Source organism: Pipistrellus kuhlii, unplaced genomic scaffold, assembly GCF_014108245.1.
Source record: "Pipistrellus kuhlii isolate mPipKuh1 unplaced genomic scaffold, mPipKuh1.p scaffold_m20_p_2, whole genome shotgun sequence".
NCBI classification, from domain to species: Eukaryota; Metazoa; Chordata; class Mammalia; order Chiroptera; family Vespertilionidae; genus Pipistrellus; species Pipistrellus kuhlii.
The window spans coordinates 38,146,569-38,160,840 of record NW_023425515.1 but is presented as its reverse complement, the minus strand read 5'-3'; the positions used below and the strand labels follow the sequence as shown (position 1 = coordinate 38,160,840).

General features: G+C 47.3%; 1 protein-coding gene and 1 pseudogene across 3 annotated transcripts in view; one reads left to right on the top strand and one right to left on the bottom strand.

Moving 5' to 3' along the window:
• The window catches only part of IGF2BP2 (insulin like growth factor 2 mRNA binding protein 2), a 131,890-nt gene that overhangs the window by 37,462 nt on the left and 80,156 nt on the right, over positions 1-14,272 (top strand). The gene's annotated exons all lie outside the window — the stretch shown is intronic.
• LOC118724609 lies at positions 7,120-9,071 on the bottom strand (annotated as a pseudogene).

The window sequence follows — 14,272 nt, the reverse complement described above, 5'->3', positions numbered from 1 at the left end:
GATCTTTTCCCATAAGACTTGGTGCTTGCTGCTATAAATAGAGGCATGCAAGTGGGCCCAGCGTAGTTGCTCTCTAGTCACAGTGCTTAAGAGGATCAAGAAGTCAGTTGTATTATCTTGATATCTCAAGACTACTGTGACCTTTTAACCTCATTATCTCCAAACTTAAAAACAAATTAACTTTACAAACCTATAAGTCAGATTGAGAATATTTCACATGAAAAGGCTCCTTGGTGCCCTAGCTGGTTTGGCTCAGTGGATAGAGTGTCAGCCTTCGGACTGAAGGATCCCAGGTTTGATTCTGGTCAAGGGCATATGCCCAGGTTGCAGGCTCGGTCCCAGCTGATCGATGACTCATCACTGATGTTTCTGTCTCTCTCCCTCTCCTTTCCTCTCTGAAATTAAAATAATAATAATAAATAAATAAATAAATAAATAAATAAAATAAAATAAAAGTTTCCAGGTGTCTTGCCAGTTTCCTTGATTAAGGACAGACAACTATACTCTCCCTTTCACCCCTGCTCCCTAACACTATCTACATGATCACTAGGATTTTTCTAATGGGCTGAGATCATTGTTATAGCTGGGAGATGGGAACCCATCTACTTTTTTCTCTCCTATTTTCAGTTTCATTTTATTCATCACCATTTATTCCCCCATACTTTCTTTCACTTCCCCTCTTCCCCCACAGTCACCACACTGTGGTCTGTGTCCATGAGTTCTTTCTCTTTTTTTCTTTTTTGTTCAACCCCCCACTCCCACCCCACCCCTGAGCTGTCTGCCTGTTCTCTATCTATGAGTCTGTCCCTGTTTTGCTTGTTAGTTCAGCTCGTTCATTAAATTCTACACATGAGTGAAATCAAATGGTATTTGTCTTTCTCTGACTGGCTTATTTCATTCAGCATAATATTCTCCAGGTTCCATTTACTTTTATATTGTTGTTTTTTAAAATTGATTTTCAGAGAGAGGGAGAAGGGAGGGGGTAGAGAGAGAGAGAGAGAGAGAGAGAGAGAGAGGAGAGCAAAACATTAATCAGCTGCTGCTTGCACACCCCCTACTGGGAATTGATCCTGCAACCCAGTTATGTGCCCTAACTGGGAATCTAACCTACGACCTCTCAGTGCACAGGATGATGCTCAACCACTGAGCAACACTGGCCAGGGTGTGTTTTATTCTGTCTTTCATATAATCTATAACAGCCACATTAAAAAAAATACACACAACACAGAACAGTTAGAGTTCACTCTTTTTCTACTTTGTGTTTGGGATAGGGTGGTAGTATAATGTGTTTTTTCAGTCTCATCTCCTTAGGTTGTTTAAGGCAATGTATGGGAAAGAAAAATAAACTCAAAATAAGTAGATATGAGATCCCCAAAGTGTACACGTTATTTGAATTCTAAGATTTCTCTTGAGAGTTTTCAGTCTGGATCTTTCTAAAAAACTGCTTACATGTGTAGGTAAGTGTCATAGGTAAGTATGGCAGCATGGCAGATGACATGGAATCCCAAAGTGGGAGCCAAGATCTGGTTTTGCCATTTACTAGGTGAAGGGTCCTTGGGCACATTATCCAGCCTATGAGCCCATTTCCTCAGCTACTATAATGATGACAATACATGCTCTGCCTACCTCTTAGGGATTTTTTTTCTTTCTATTTTACATTAGAGGCCTGGTGCATGAATTCGTGCACAGGTGGGGTCCCAAGGGGGGTTGGCCGGGATGCAATTGGCCCTCTGGGTGGTTGGTGGGACGCCCTTGCTGGCCTGAGATCAAGATGCATCCTGCTGATATCCACACCGGTTGTCGGGAGCCACCTGGTGGCTGCTTTCATATTGTTTCTTCCTTGCGGAGTGTCTAGGGAGGGGAAGCAGCTGTGGTGCCCAAGGCTGACTTCCAGGCAGCCTGTGGCGCTGGCAGGATTGTGCTGGTAGTGCTGGCCCTTTGGTTCCTGGCCTGATCTCCGGAGATTGGACCTGCAGGACTACTGGGGAGTGAGTGGCTGCTTGGGGCTGGTGGGCCCCTGGCATGGGTTGGTCAGCTGAGCTGTGCTCCCGCTGTGGGAGTGTACTGACCACCAGGGGGCAGCTTCTGTGTTGAGTGTCTTCCCCCTGGTGGTCAGTGCGCATCATAGTGACTGGTCATTCCGGTTGTTTGGTCGCTTAGGTGCACACACACACACACACACACACACACACACACACACACACTAGAGGCGCGGTGCATGAAATTCATGCATGGGAGGTTCCCTCAGTCCAGCCTGCACCCTCTCCAATCTGGGATCCTTCGGGGGAAGTCTTTGGGATTGGGCCTAAACTGGCAGTCAGAATCCCTCTCACAATCTGGGACCACTGACTCCTAACTGCGCACCTGCTTGTCTGCCTGATTGCCCCTAACTGCTCTCCCTTCTGGCATGGTCGCCCCCAACTGCCCCCCCCAACCCTCGCTGGCCTGGTCGCCCCTTACTGCCTCCCTGCCAGCTTGGTGACCCCTAACTGAACCCTCCCTGCTGGCTTAGTCACCCCTCACTGCTCCCCTTCTGCCGACCTGGTTACCATCAACTGCCCCCACTGTGGGCCTGGTCACCCCACACAGCCTACTCTTCGGTCATTTGGCCGCTTCTCACTAACCCCTCTGCCGGCCTGGTTGCCCCATGCAGCCTGTTTGGTTGTTCATTTCGTTGTGATGGTTGCTTAGGCTTTTGTTTCTTTAATATATATTTTTTAAATATATTGATTTTTTTTTACAGAGAGGAAAGGAAAGAGATAGTTAGAAACATTGATGAGAGAGAAACATTGATCAACTGCCTCCTGCACACCCCCTATTAGTGTGCCCACAACCAAGGTACATGCCCTTGACCAGAATCAAACCTGGGACCTTTTAGTCCAAAGGCTGACGCTCAAACTGGTTTCGGCTAGGCTTTTATATATATAGAATAGGTTGGTGACTTACTCACTTATTTAGTGTGCATCATTATCTGTTGAACTAGGAACCTGAAATATGTAGCAATAGAAACAGTCACATATATAACTTGTTCTCACTTAGCTCATAGACAAAAGAAGGGAATACAAAAATACACAGAAGCACAAGCATACCACTTTGAAGACATTTTTAAATAGTGCAAAATATGCTCAGTACCAGCTGAATGCATGTGTTGAAAACAGAAAAAAACCACACATACAAAGGTCCATACAGTTTGTCAAAGGTCTTTAAACTTTTTATTCATTTTTCTGAAGCCTTGCCCTGACCATATTTTCTCTACATAAATTCATATAAAAAAACAAAAACAAATGTGTAGCTATTTAAAAAATAATTGTCTCACAAGTGATACAAAAATTTGCTCTCCTTTCCATAAATAAGGGAAGAGATAAAACATTATAATCCCCTTTTACTTCCCACCCCTAATCCCAAACCCCTTTATCCAGCCCCAGATGGAATCACATTGCCTTTTGGTAACTGTCCTTCCAGGTATCTGGGTTCCTTTTCTCTTCCCCTCCCTTCCACTCTCTCTAAAAGTTAATGGAAAAATATCCTTGGGTGAGGATAAACAACTACAAAAATTCTACTTAAGCATATATGTGACTCTTTCCCTAATGTAGGTATTGAAAAGTGGAATTACTAGGTCACAAATTGCATGCTTTTAAGTTTGACTAGTTCAGTGGTTCTCAACCTTTCTAACGCTGTGACCCTTTAATACAGTTCCTCATGTTGTGGTGATCCCCAACCATAAAATTATTTTCGTTGCTACTTCATAACTGTAATTTTGCTACTGTTAATGAATTGTAATGTAAACATCTGTGTTTTCCGATGGTCTTAGGTGACCCTGCTAGTGTTCTCAACCTGTGGGTTGCTGTTCACACTTACCGTATTTTTCGGACCATAAGACGCACTTTTTCCCCCCCAGAAGTGGGGGGAAAAAGTCCCTGCGTCTTATGGTCCAAATATAGCCTACACATATACTTTAAAAAAAAAGTTTTTTTACTTGCCCGGCTCTGTGTGGTCTCTGTGTGCTTGCCCGGCTCTAAAATGGTTCTAAATGCTGCTGTTTATTTTACAGGGTTGATTACATGTGTTTATGACTGTGATGTTGGGTTTTAATGCACATAAAATATTTTAGGACACTATTTGTTTCAGAATCTTTTTTTCTTCATTTCCCTTCTCTAAAAACTGGTGCGTCTTATGGTCCGGTGCGTCTTATGGTCTGAAAAATACGGTAAGTTTCTTCCCCCAGCTCCTCAGAACCACTTAATTAAGCAAAGCTTTGCAGAGGGGAGGTATGGTTGTCTAGAGAAGATCAATGCTTCTTAAATCTTAATGTGTAGACCAATTACCTGGGGATTTTGTTAAACTGCAGATTATGACTCAGTAAGTTTGAAATGGGCCCTGAAGTTTTGCATCATTGACAAGCTCCCAGGTAATACTGAGGAGCAGGAATCTGATGGACAGATCTCACCCCAGCTGGTTTCTGTTTGGAAGTTACTGTTTACAGGGGTGTGTTTTCAGAGGAAGCTATAATTTGCCATATGTGTTTGAGCTCTAGCCTTAGAAGGCACGACCTTTAAAGTTCTGGCCTGTGAACACAAATGACAAAATGTTGATGGCTGTTGAAACGGGGTGATGGGTACATAGAGGTTTGTAGTACTAGTCTCTCTACTTTTGTAGAACTGCTCATATAAAAATCTATATCTATCTGTCTGTCTATCTATCTATCTATCTATCTATCTATCTATCTATCTAAAAGGCTAATATGCAGTGTATCCCCCTCGGCAGTTTAATTGGGAAACCGGGAGTTCAGTCGCTTGCTATGATGTGCTCTGACCACCAGGGGACAGCACAGAGTGAAAGAAGGCCCTGGCCTGTAGCTGGAAGGCCCCGATCAATGGCCAGGCCTAGGGACCCTACCCTGCATGAGTTTCATGCACCAGGCCTCTAGTTTTAAAATAAAACAAAAGAAAGATCCTTTGAAATTTGATTTACTTCTAACAATTTTTAGTTTGGTACACGCTGCTATGCCTTTCCTGGATTTCCTCTGGTAGATCATTTGGAAGTATTTTAATCAGAAGTGTATTTTGATTTGTGTGAGTTTTAATGTTAATATATCCATGGTTTTTTGTTTGTTTGTTTGTTTCAGTATTTTCCCAAGGATATGCTTTTATTGATTTTAGAGAGAGAAACATTGATCAATTGTCTCCCCAATGCGCCCAACCAGGGATCAAACCCACAACTTAGGTATGTGCCCTGACTGGGAATTGAACCCTCAACCTTTTGGTGTATGGGTTGATGTTCCAACCAACTGAGACACTGGCCAGGGCTATCCACATATTTTCAGACATTTAAAAATAACCGCACATAAAAAAGAAGAATCTCTTACCTTTGAGATAGCATGGAGGGATGTGGAGAGTATCATGCTAAATGAAATAAGTGTCAGAGAAAGACAAGTATCACATCATCTCACTCATGGAATCTAAGTAACAAAATAAACGGATGCACAGAGTGGATCCAGAGACATGGAAGCATGAGACATAGTGCAGAATCTCAGAGGGAGGGTTAGTAAGGTTGGGTGGGTAGAAGGTAATCAACCAAGGACCCTGTATGCATATATGCATGGCCCATGGACACAGACAACCCTGACGAAGAGTATAGATTCTTTTTATGGAGGTAACTGGCTATCTCTATTTTTACTTTGGCTACTAGGAAGCTCAGAACTCTACTAGCAGCTCTATTGTAGCAACTCAGTAGTCCCTTTGGCTTGTATAATCCTATCTAATAAAAGAGTAATATGCAAATTGACCGTCACTCCAACACACAAGATGACTGCCCCCATGTGGACACAAGATGGCTGCCACAAGATGGCCAGCAGGAAAGAGCAGTTGGGAGGGACCAGACCTGCAAGGGAGGGCAGTTGTGGGCAATCAAGCCTGCAGGGAAGGGCAGTTAGGGGTGACCAGGCCAGTAGAGGAGGGAAATTGGGGGCAACCAGGCCTGCAGGAAGTGCAGTTGGGGGGGGGGGGTTCAGGCCTCCAGGGAGAGCAGTTGGGGGGGGGGGGGCACCAGGCCTGCAGGGGAGGGCAATTAGGGGAAATCAGGCTGGAAGGGTAGCAATTAGGCATCAATCAGGCTGGCATGGGAGTGATTCGGGGGTAATCAGGCTGGCAGGCAGAAGTGATTAGAGGCAATCAGGAAGGCAGGCAGGCAAGCAGTTAAGAATCAGTCCTGGATTGTGAGAGGGATCCCAGATTGGAGAGGATGCAGGTGAGGGACAATCCTCCCCCCGTGCATGAATTAGTGCACCAGGCTTCTAGTTGTATTCTAATTCCACTTTCCCCCACCTGCTGTCTTGACCTCCTAATCTGATTCAGTGGTTTTTTTGCCCTGGTTTATTCGTTTCATTTTACTTTGCTGTTCTATTGTCTGTTTTTACCGTAAGCTGCATCAAAATATTTATGAAACAGATGGTATATAAATAAAGAACTTGAGAATTTCGAAAAAGTTATTGTGGACAAGACTGATAAGGAATGAAAATAGTGTCCTAGTTCTAAGAAACTGTTGGTGACTGCAATGGCTGCTTTCTTCTTCCCCCTGGTCCCCCTGTTTTCTTGATCTGCCTCCCTAACCGGTCCATCTTCGTCACCTCCACTCTCTCTCAAGATCCTGTACACCTCTCTGTTACAGAGCTCACCACTCTGTGATCTATTATCCATTTTATTGGATGCCGTTGGAGGGCACAGATTGTATCTGTATTTCCAGTGTTAAGCACCATATTCATGACCCACATGGGAAGTGCTCCTTGCAATGTTTGTTGAAGAAAGCATTGCGATTCTTAGAACAACAACAACTTCTTCTTCTTCTTGAATTGCTATTTATTCCCAAAGTTGCCAAAATCATCACCAAGGATTCGCCGAGGATGTGCGGGGGAGGAGGCTCAGCACTGACTGGGGCCATCAGGAGTGGGAGGGGACAGGGCCTGCGTCCCTCCTTCTAATGCCACGGAGCCCTCTGGCCGCCCCCCCTCCCCCCCTTGTTCTCTCTCTGGCGGTGGTGGTGGGGGGAGAGGGGTGTAGTGTGAGCGGCCAGAGGGAGCTGGCCCTGCACATGCACTCACAACACTGCTGTCCTGGGTCAGGCCAAGCCCCGCCCAGCTCACAGGAGGAAGGGGTTAGTGTTGGGGGCTGGCGGGCCCGGGGGGGGGGGGGGGGGGGGGGAACGGGGGGCGGGGGCGCGGATAGGGGGCAGGCCTGGGCTCCTGCCCAGGGAAGAGGTGTATGTTGGTGGCGCCCCCGGATCTGGGGCTGGGCTGAGCCAGAGCTGGTTCAGGGTGAGCATCGCAGGGGGTGCGGGCTGGAAGGGGTGGTGACGGAGGGGCTTGTGGCCAGGGCTCTGCGGGGCAGGAAGGGGTTGGAGGCCTTGGCTCCCGGGAGCGCGGGGCCGGGCAGCGTCACCAGGGAGTCCAGGTCCTCGAGGGCGGCGTTGGGCCCCAGGAAGGACACCGGCGTCTTCTGAGTGGGCGGCGGGGGGGGGTCAGGGCGGCCTTGGGCGGGGGGGCTCCCCACGGCCTCGGGCAGAGAGCCCTCAACCCCGCTCATGTCGAAGGCGCCAGGATTGCGGGCGGGCACCTCCCCTGCCAGCAGCTGCAGCTCCCAGGTGCTGCTCCCTCAGGCCTGCAGGGCTGTGCGTAGTCGAAGTCGGAGAACTCGTCAGGCTCTGCATTGAAGCCCCCGACCGCTGCAGTGCCATTGGTGCTGGGCTTGGCAGGTGACCCCCCCCCCAAGGGGTCCGAGAAGGCCGGGGCTGGGGCCCAGGGGTCAGCAGCCGGGGGCCCACCAGCCAGGGCCCCACCTTCCCAGCTCCCCCACTGGTCAGGGGGAGGCCCCTCTCCAGCTGCAGGGGCCTGGGTCCCGCGGGGGCAGCAGGCCTACAGGGGTCCCTGGAGGCTGGAGTAGGGGCCGGGCCATCCCAGGGGTCAGCAGCTGGAGGGACAGGAGGACCCCCCCCAAGGGTCCGAGGCAGGGGTGGCTGTGGGGATGGCAGTGCCATGGGTGCTGCCCCCCCCCCCATCCCCAGGGGTCCGAAGTGGTCAGAGGAGCCAGGGCCGTAAAGACATCAGCGAGATTCATGAGGGACGACTCCTCCTGGCCCCCGGTCTCCCGCTTGCTCTCCTTGATGGCCATCTGCAGCCTCAGGTGTTCCCCGCGGCAGATCCGCTCCTCCTTGTCATGCTCCTCGCGGCTCAAACTAAGGGCCAGCTGGAGCTGGACGTCGTCCTCGGGGCCGCAGGACGGGGGCTGGCCTGCCTCCTCCTTGCTCATGGCCAGGGCCAGCGGCAGCTGCAGCTCCTCCTCCCCGCTGCTCTGCGGCCAGGCCTGCTTGGCCTCGGGCGGGCCCCCGAGCCCACGCTGCCGAGGAGGCTGTGGCGGTCTGCGCCAGCTGCTCCTTGGTCTTGAGCGCGTGGGCCCGCTCCTCCCGCAGCCGGTCCTCATCCTTGAGCAGGGCCACCAGCTGCTTGGCCTTCTCTCGCACGTTCACGCCCTGGTCCTTGCCGTCGCGGTCCACATATTGGAAGTCCTTGAGCGTCTGCACGGCGTGCATGTTCTCCTTGCACTGCTGCGACACGCGCTCGGAGCCCGCCTGGATGAGGCACTCCATCAGCGTCATGGCCTTGTAGACGTGCCGCCAGTTCTTGCCGCGGTCGTTGAGCCACTTCCAGATCATGCTCATGATCTCGGAGAAGGCAACGATGTTGTAGGTGAGGTCGGCAATCTCAGACCTGAGCGAGCTGGGCGGGCCCCAGGGGTCGTTGCTCGTGGCCTCACGGACCTTGATCTCGGCCTCTGAGTAGTTGTGGACGATGTTCTTCATCTGGCGCTGCAGTGACGAGGTCAACATGGGCGGCCCCCCCGGGGCGTGGGCGGATGGGGCGGCTGGAGCAGCGAGGCCACCTCGGGGCGGGCAGGTCACCGCATCTTGGCCCCCTCACTCCGGGCTCTGCGGGGTCATGGCAGGCAGCCCCCCTGCCCCCGCTGGGCCTTGTTGTCCTGGGGCGCGAAGGCGCTTGAGCGGACGCGCAGACGCACAAAGGACCGCAGGACGACTACTACTTCTTAGAATTTCTTTAGAAAACAACACTGATGCTAGTAATCACACCAGCAGCTGTTACTGCCATCATGTAGCTGCTACCTGCTCCAGTACTGTTCTAAATGCTTTACATGTTTATCTCACAGTCCTGTGGTCAGCACTGCAATCACTCTTTATTTTACAGATGAAGAAACATCTGGGTAACTTGGGTAGAATTTACCCAGGTGATAAGTGGGGAATCAAGAATTGAACCCATACTCTCTCCTAACCATCACATACTGGTATTCTGTAGGTGAGACTTACGTATCTACCTGTGGGAAGGCAGGACTTTGCCCAGTGGTTATTCTTTGAAGTCACTTTTATTTTCTTCGTCTGTGTTTCTGCAGCATGAGGAAACAAGGGGACGTTTGGAACCTGGCGAATGCCATTGCTATCTTGTGAGATGTATGTTACAAGCTCCCCACCTCCCTCCCTCCTGCCCCGAGCTCTTGACTGTCCTCAGCGGTGTGCACCGGAGGACAGATGCTGCCACAATTCTTTGCTTGCTCTTCTAGAAGGCGCACATTCTGAAAGCCCTCCACAAAACTGGATGAAGGAGAGATGGAGAGTGGCCGGCAGCTTTCACCCCAGTGTATCAAAAGAGACTTGTTTTTGTCCTTAATCAGCACAGTCAGGACTTCCTGGAAGGGAGGGCCAAAGTGAGAAGAATTCTGAGATGGTGAATGGAGCTGAAAGAGGATTCGCCTTTGTCAGATCACTGACAGGCGTGTGCTCAGCACATTAAAAGCATGACAAAGGGGCTTTTAGAAGATTTGTTTTTAGAATACTCAGAGGGCAAGAAAGTTAAGATTGAGCTAAGGAGTGGCCACAATATTAAAAAAATAAATAAATAAACATTTCAGCCTAAAGAGTTACATTAAAAAAAAAAAATATATATATATATATATATATATATATATATATATGAATTGAAATAAGAAAGAGAATGCAGCATGAGAAGATGAGGTTAAAAAAAATGGTGAGAAACTGTAGGGATAAGGCCAGTTGCTCATTTATTCATTGTGATATTTCTACCTTATAAACAAGTCCCTCCTTGGCCTAACTTGGTTTTTATGGTGGGAATTTAAACTTACCTAAAGTCTGTTTTATTTTAACTAAATGATTTTAGATATGAACATTGACTCCAAAAGCCATATATTTGAAGAAATTTTCTACTTTAAAAGATTACCTTCAACATGTCTCCGTTTGAATGTGTAATCTGGACTTGCACTTTATGTAGCCACAATTTATATTTATTTCACACTTCTGCTTTTTAAGTTACTTAAAAATAGAGTAGATCATTTTAGTTTATCTTAGCCAAACACCTAGGTTCTGTAGCCTCAGTGCTGTAATAGTGATTGTTCTCCCTTAACAATATAGAGAAATGGGCTGATGTATCTTGCCAGTCAACACACCGAGCAGTAAATGGCTCTGTTACGGGGGTGGGGACAGCATCTGAGGCATGAAGATTTGGCCAGCTGTCCTTTTGTAGTTTGTGTGCTCCCCTGGTCCCTGGTGAAGAGATTCGGAGTTGTGTCGACATTGTGTGGCCTCCTGGGTAGCAATCACGCGTTTTGCTGCTCTTGGGAACCTGATTGGTACCGTGATGGAGCCAAGTCTCTTTAGTCCCTCACTGGCGTAATTTAAATCCTGGAGCTTCTGATGCTGGAATTAGGCCTTATGCCCATTTGTGAATAGAAGGCTTGGCCAGTGACATTATTGAGAGCAGACATTTAGAAGAATAAAAGAGAAGGAAACAAGGCCCTGACCAGGTAGCTCAGTTGGTTAGAGCATCGTCCCCATATGCCAAAGTTGCAGGTTTGATCCCCAGTCAGGGCAGAATCAACCAATGAATACATAAATAGGTGGAACAACAAATTTCTCTCGCTCGCTCTTTCAAATCAATAAATAGTAGCACTAAAGTGCTAATGTAAGGGGAAAATAAGAATCAGAGTCAGGTCCCAGGTTCAATTCCCAGTCAGGGGCACATGCCTGGGTTGCGGGCTTGGTCCCTAGTGTGGGGCTTGCGGAAGGCAGCGATCAATGATCCTCTCTCATCACTGATATTTCTCTCTCTCTCTCTCTTTCTCTTTGAAATCAATAAAAGTATATTAAAAAAAAAAAGAATCAGAGTCAGAAGTATGGGGAATAGATATTTGGGAAAGGTGAATTTGAAAAATCTAGTTACTGCATGGAAACATGAAAAAGACCAAATTGGGAGGATCCAAGATGGCTGCACAGGTAAACACCTAGCCGCAGCCGCACACAACAATTTCAATAAAATACAACCAAAATATAAAATGGACATTACCCAGAACTCTAGGAAAGTCGACTGACTGGAAATTCTACAAAACGAGAAGCAAGGAGAAAACCAGAAGGAAGAGCGGAGAAGCTGTAAAAGCCTAAGGTACGGAGACACGCGATGTGCGTGGAGAGGACGGAGCCGGAGAGAAGGGGCGACTGATTGCCTGGCTGGCGTTCCCTAGCGGGAAGGAGATAAAAGCTCCGGACTGTGCTGAACCCCAGACCCGACAGCGCTAAACCCCAGTTCTAGGCCAGACCCTGGGGACCCAGTCTCAAACAGAGGGAGCTGGGCTGTGAGGCGGAAACCCAGGGAGCGGCGAAAGACAGAGCCCCCGGAGGCGCACATTGCAGGCAGAGAACTGATTGTTGGCTGTGCCGCGGGATTGCCCTGGCAGGAAGGAGACAAAAGCTCCAGACTGCTCTGAACCCCACTTCCAACCCACTTCCAACTGAACTGAACCCCAGTTCCGGGTTCATTGGGGGAGAGACTAGAGTGTTTGGTAGCAGGCGAAACTCGAGGGCACGTCACTCTCAAAGGTGCTTGCAGTGAGTACCGAAGGACCCTGAGAAACACCAAGACTCAAGAGCCACATAGGGCGTGGCTGACAGAAGCCAAGGCTGTAGACTCCACCCTGAAACTCTGCCCCATCAGGGAAGCTGTGAAAATGCCAAGACAAGAAAAAGATCACAAACGAAAGAAATGGAGGACAAAAAATGACTGGATATAGAGTTCAAAACTACACATATAAGGTTGTTCAAGAATCTCCTAGAAAAGGCGATAAAATAAATGAGACCTATAAGGATATGAAAAGGGATCAACTAGAAATAATAAGGGATCAACAAGAAATAAGGGATCAACAAGAAATAAAGAATACATTGCCTGAAATAACAAATATTATACAGAGACCTAAAAACAGAATGGAAGATTGTAAGAATCAAGTCAAAGATTTGGAACATAAAGAGCCAGAAGTCACTCCTCCGCAGAAGCAAGAAGGCAAGAGAATCCAGAAAGTTGAAGATAATGTAAGAAAACTCTGGGACAACTTCACACGAACCAACATCAGAATTATGGGGGTCCCAGAAGATGACAGAGAGCAAGATATCGAAAAAGAAATAGTGACAGAAAACTTCCCCCACCTGGTGAAAGAATTAGACTTACAAGTCCAGGAAGCGCACAAACTCCAAACAAAAGGAATTCGAAGAAGACCACACCAAGACAAATCATAATTAAAATTCCAAGAGCAAAAGACAAAGAATATTAAAAACAGCAAGAGCAAAGCAGGTAGTTACCTATAAAGGAGCACCTATACGATTGTCAGCTGATTTCTCAACAGAAACCATCCAGGCCAGACGGGACTGGCAAGAAATATTCAAGGTGATGAATAGTAAGAACCTACAGCCAAAGAAAATCTACCCAGCAAAGCTATCACTCAGAATCCAAGGCCAGATAAAGAGCTTCACCAATAAAAAAATGCTAAAGGAGTTCATCACCACCAAACCAGAATTATATGTATTGCTGAAGGGGATTCTTTTGGAAGAGAAAGTAAATAAAGATAAAAACTATGAACAACAAATACGTAACTATCAACAAGTGAATCTAAAAACCAAGGAAATTAAATAAAAAAATCTGATGAACAAAATTAACTGTTGAATATAACAGAATCAGAGGTATGGAAGGGGAGTGAACTGACAATTCTTGGGGAAAAGGGGAGATGGGGATGTGGGAAGAGACTGAATATAAACTGTGCACCTATGGATGAGGACAATGATGGGTGGGGAAAGGGCAGAGGGTGGGGTGGGAACCTGGTGGAGGGGAGCAAGGGGGGGTGGGGAGAGGAACATCTGTAATAATATGAACAGTAAAGATTAAAAAAAAAAAAAAAAAAAGGCCAAATTGCAGTGTTGAGCCCTCTTTCTCTCTTTCTGTTAATCCTTACTTGAGGATATTTTCCCCATTGATTTTTAGAGAGGAAGAAAAGGAGGGAGAAAGAACAACATTGATATGAGAGATACACATGTACCTGGGGCTGGGGATTGAACCTTCAACCCAGGAATCAAAACCCATGACCCTTTGGTCTGTGGGCCAACGCTCTAACCAGCCGGAGCCGAGCCTTCTCTCTTAAGCAGATAGAATGTGTACACTGAATACGGCTCAATATGTGGAAAACGAAGAAAAATTCACCATATTTGTTATTTAGCAAACGTGTTTGAGCATCTACTGTGGGCCAGACATTGTTGTAGGCTCTTGGGATGTGACAATGAACAAAATAGACAAAAATCTCTGCCCTCATAGAGCAAACAATTTAGTGTAGGGAAGCAGAAAATAAATACATAATATGTATGATTTAGAACCTTTTGGCTCCAAGTAATAGAAGTAGAATTGAGTTAGCTTAAGCAAAAGGAATTGCTGTGGGGATGTTTCTGCTTGGCTGTTTGGGAAAGTTTTCTATTCCTGACCAACCAGTTACGGCAACAGGGACAGGCCTCCCTGACCAACCCTGGGATGGAGAGGCAGTTCCTCGGGTGTGGGTGCAGTGTGAGCTGCCGGGAGTCTCAGAAATATGTCTCTTGTAGGCTATCTTTCCTGCTCCATTGTTTGTTTTTTCATTACCAAGAATGAATTTTGCAATGTAAATAAGCTCGTAGGGTTTGAAATGTGCCATCTTAAAAACTCCAAATACAAGACCACTTATTCAGACTCTAAGTAAATAGAAGGAAAAATGAGAGCACAGGAAGAAAAGAAAGAAGATTGAATAATTGATGGGAATTGTTGAGAAGAGACTCCAGCCAGACCCTTGGTTATCCAGAAGGCTTTTGGAAAGGGGAAACTTTACCTCTTTAAGTAAATGTTTAAGCACTTTTG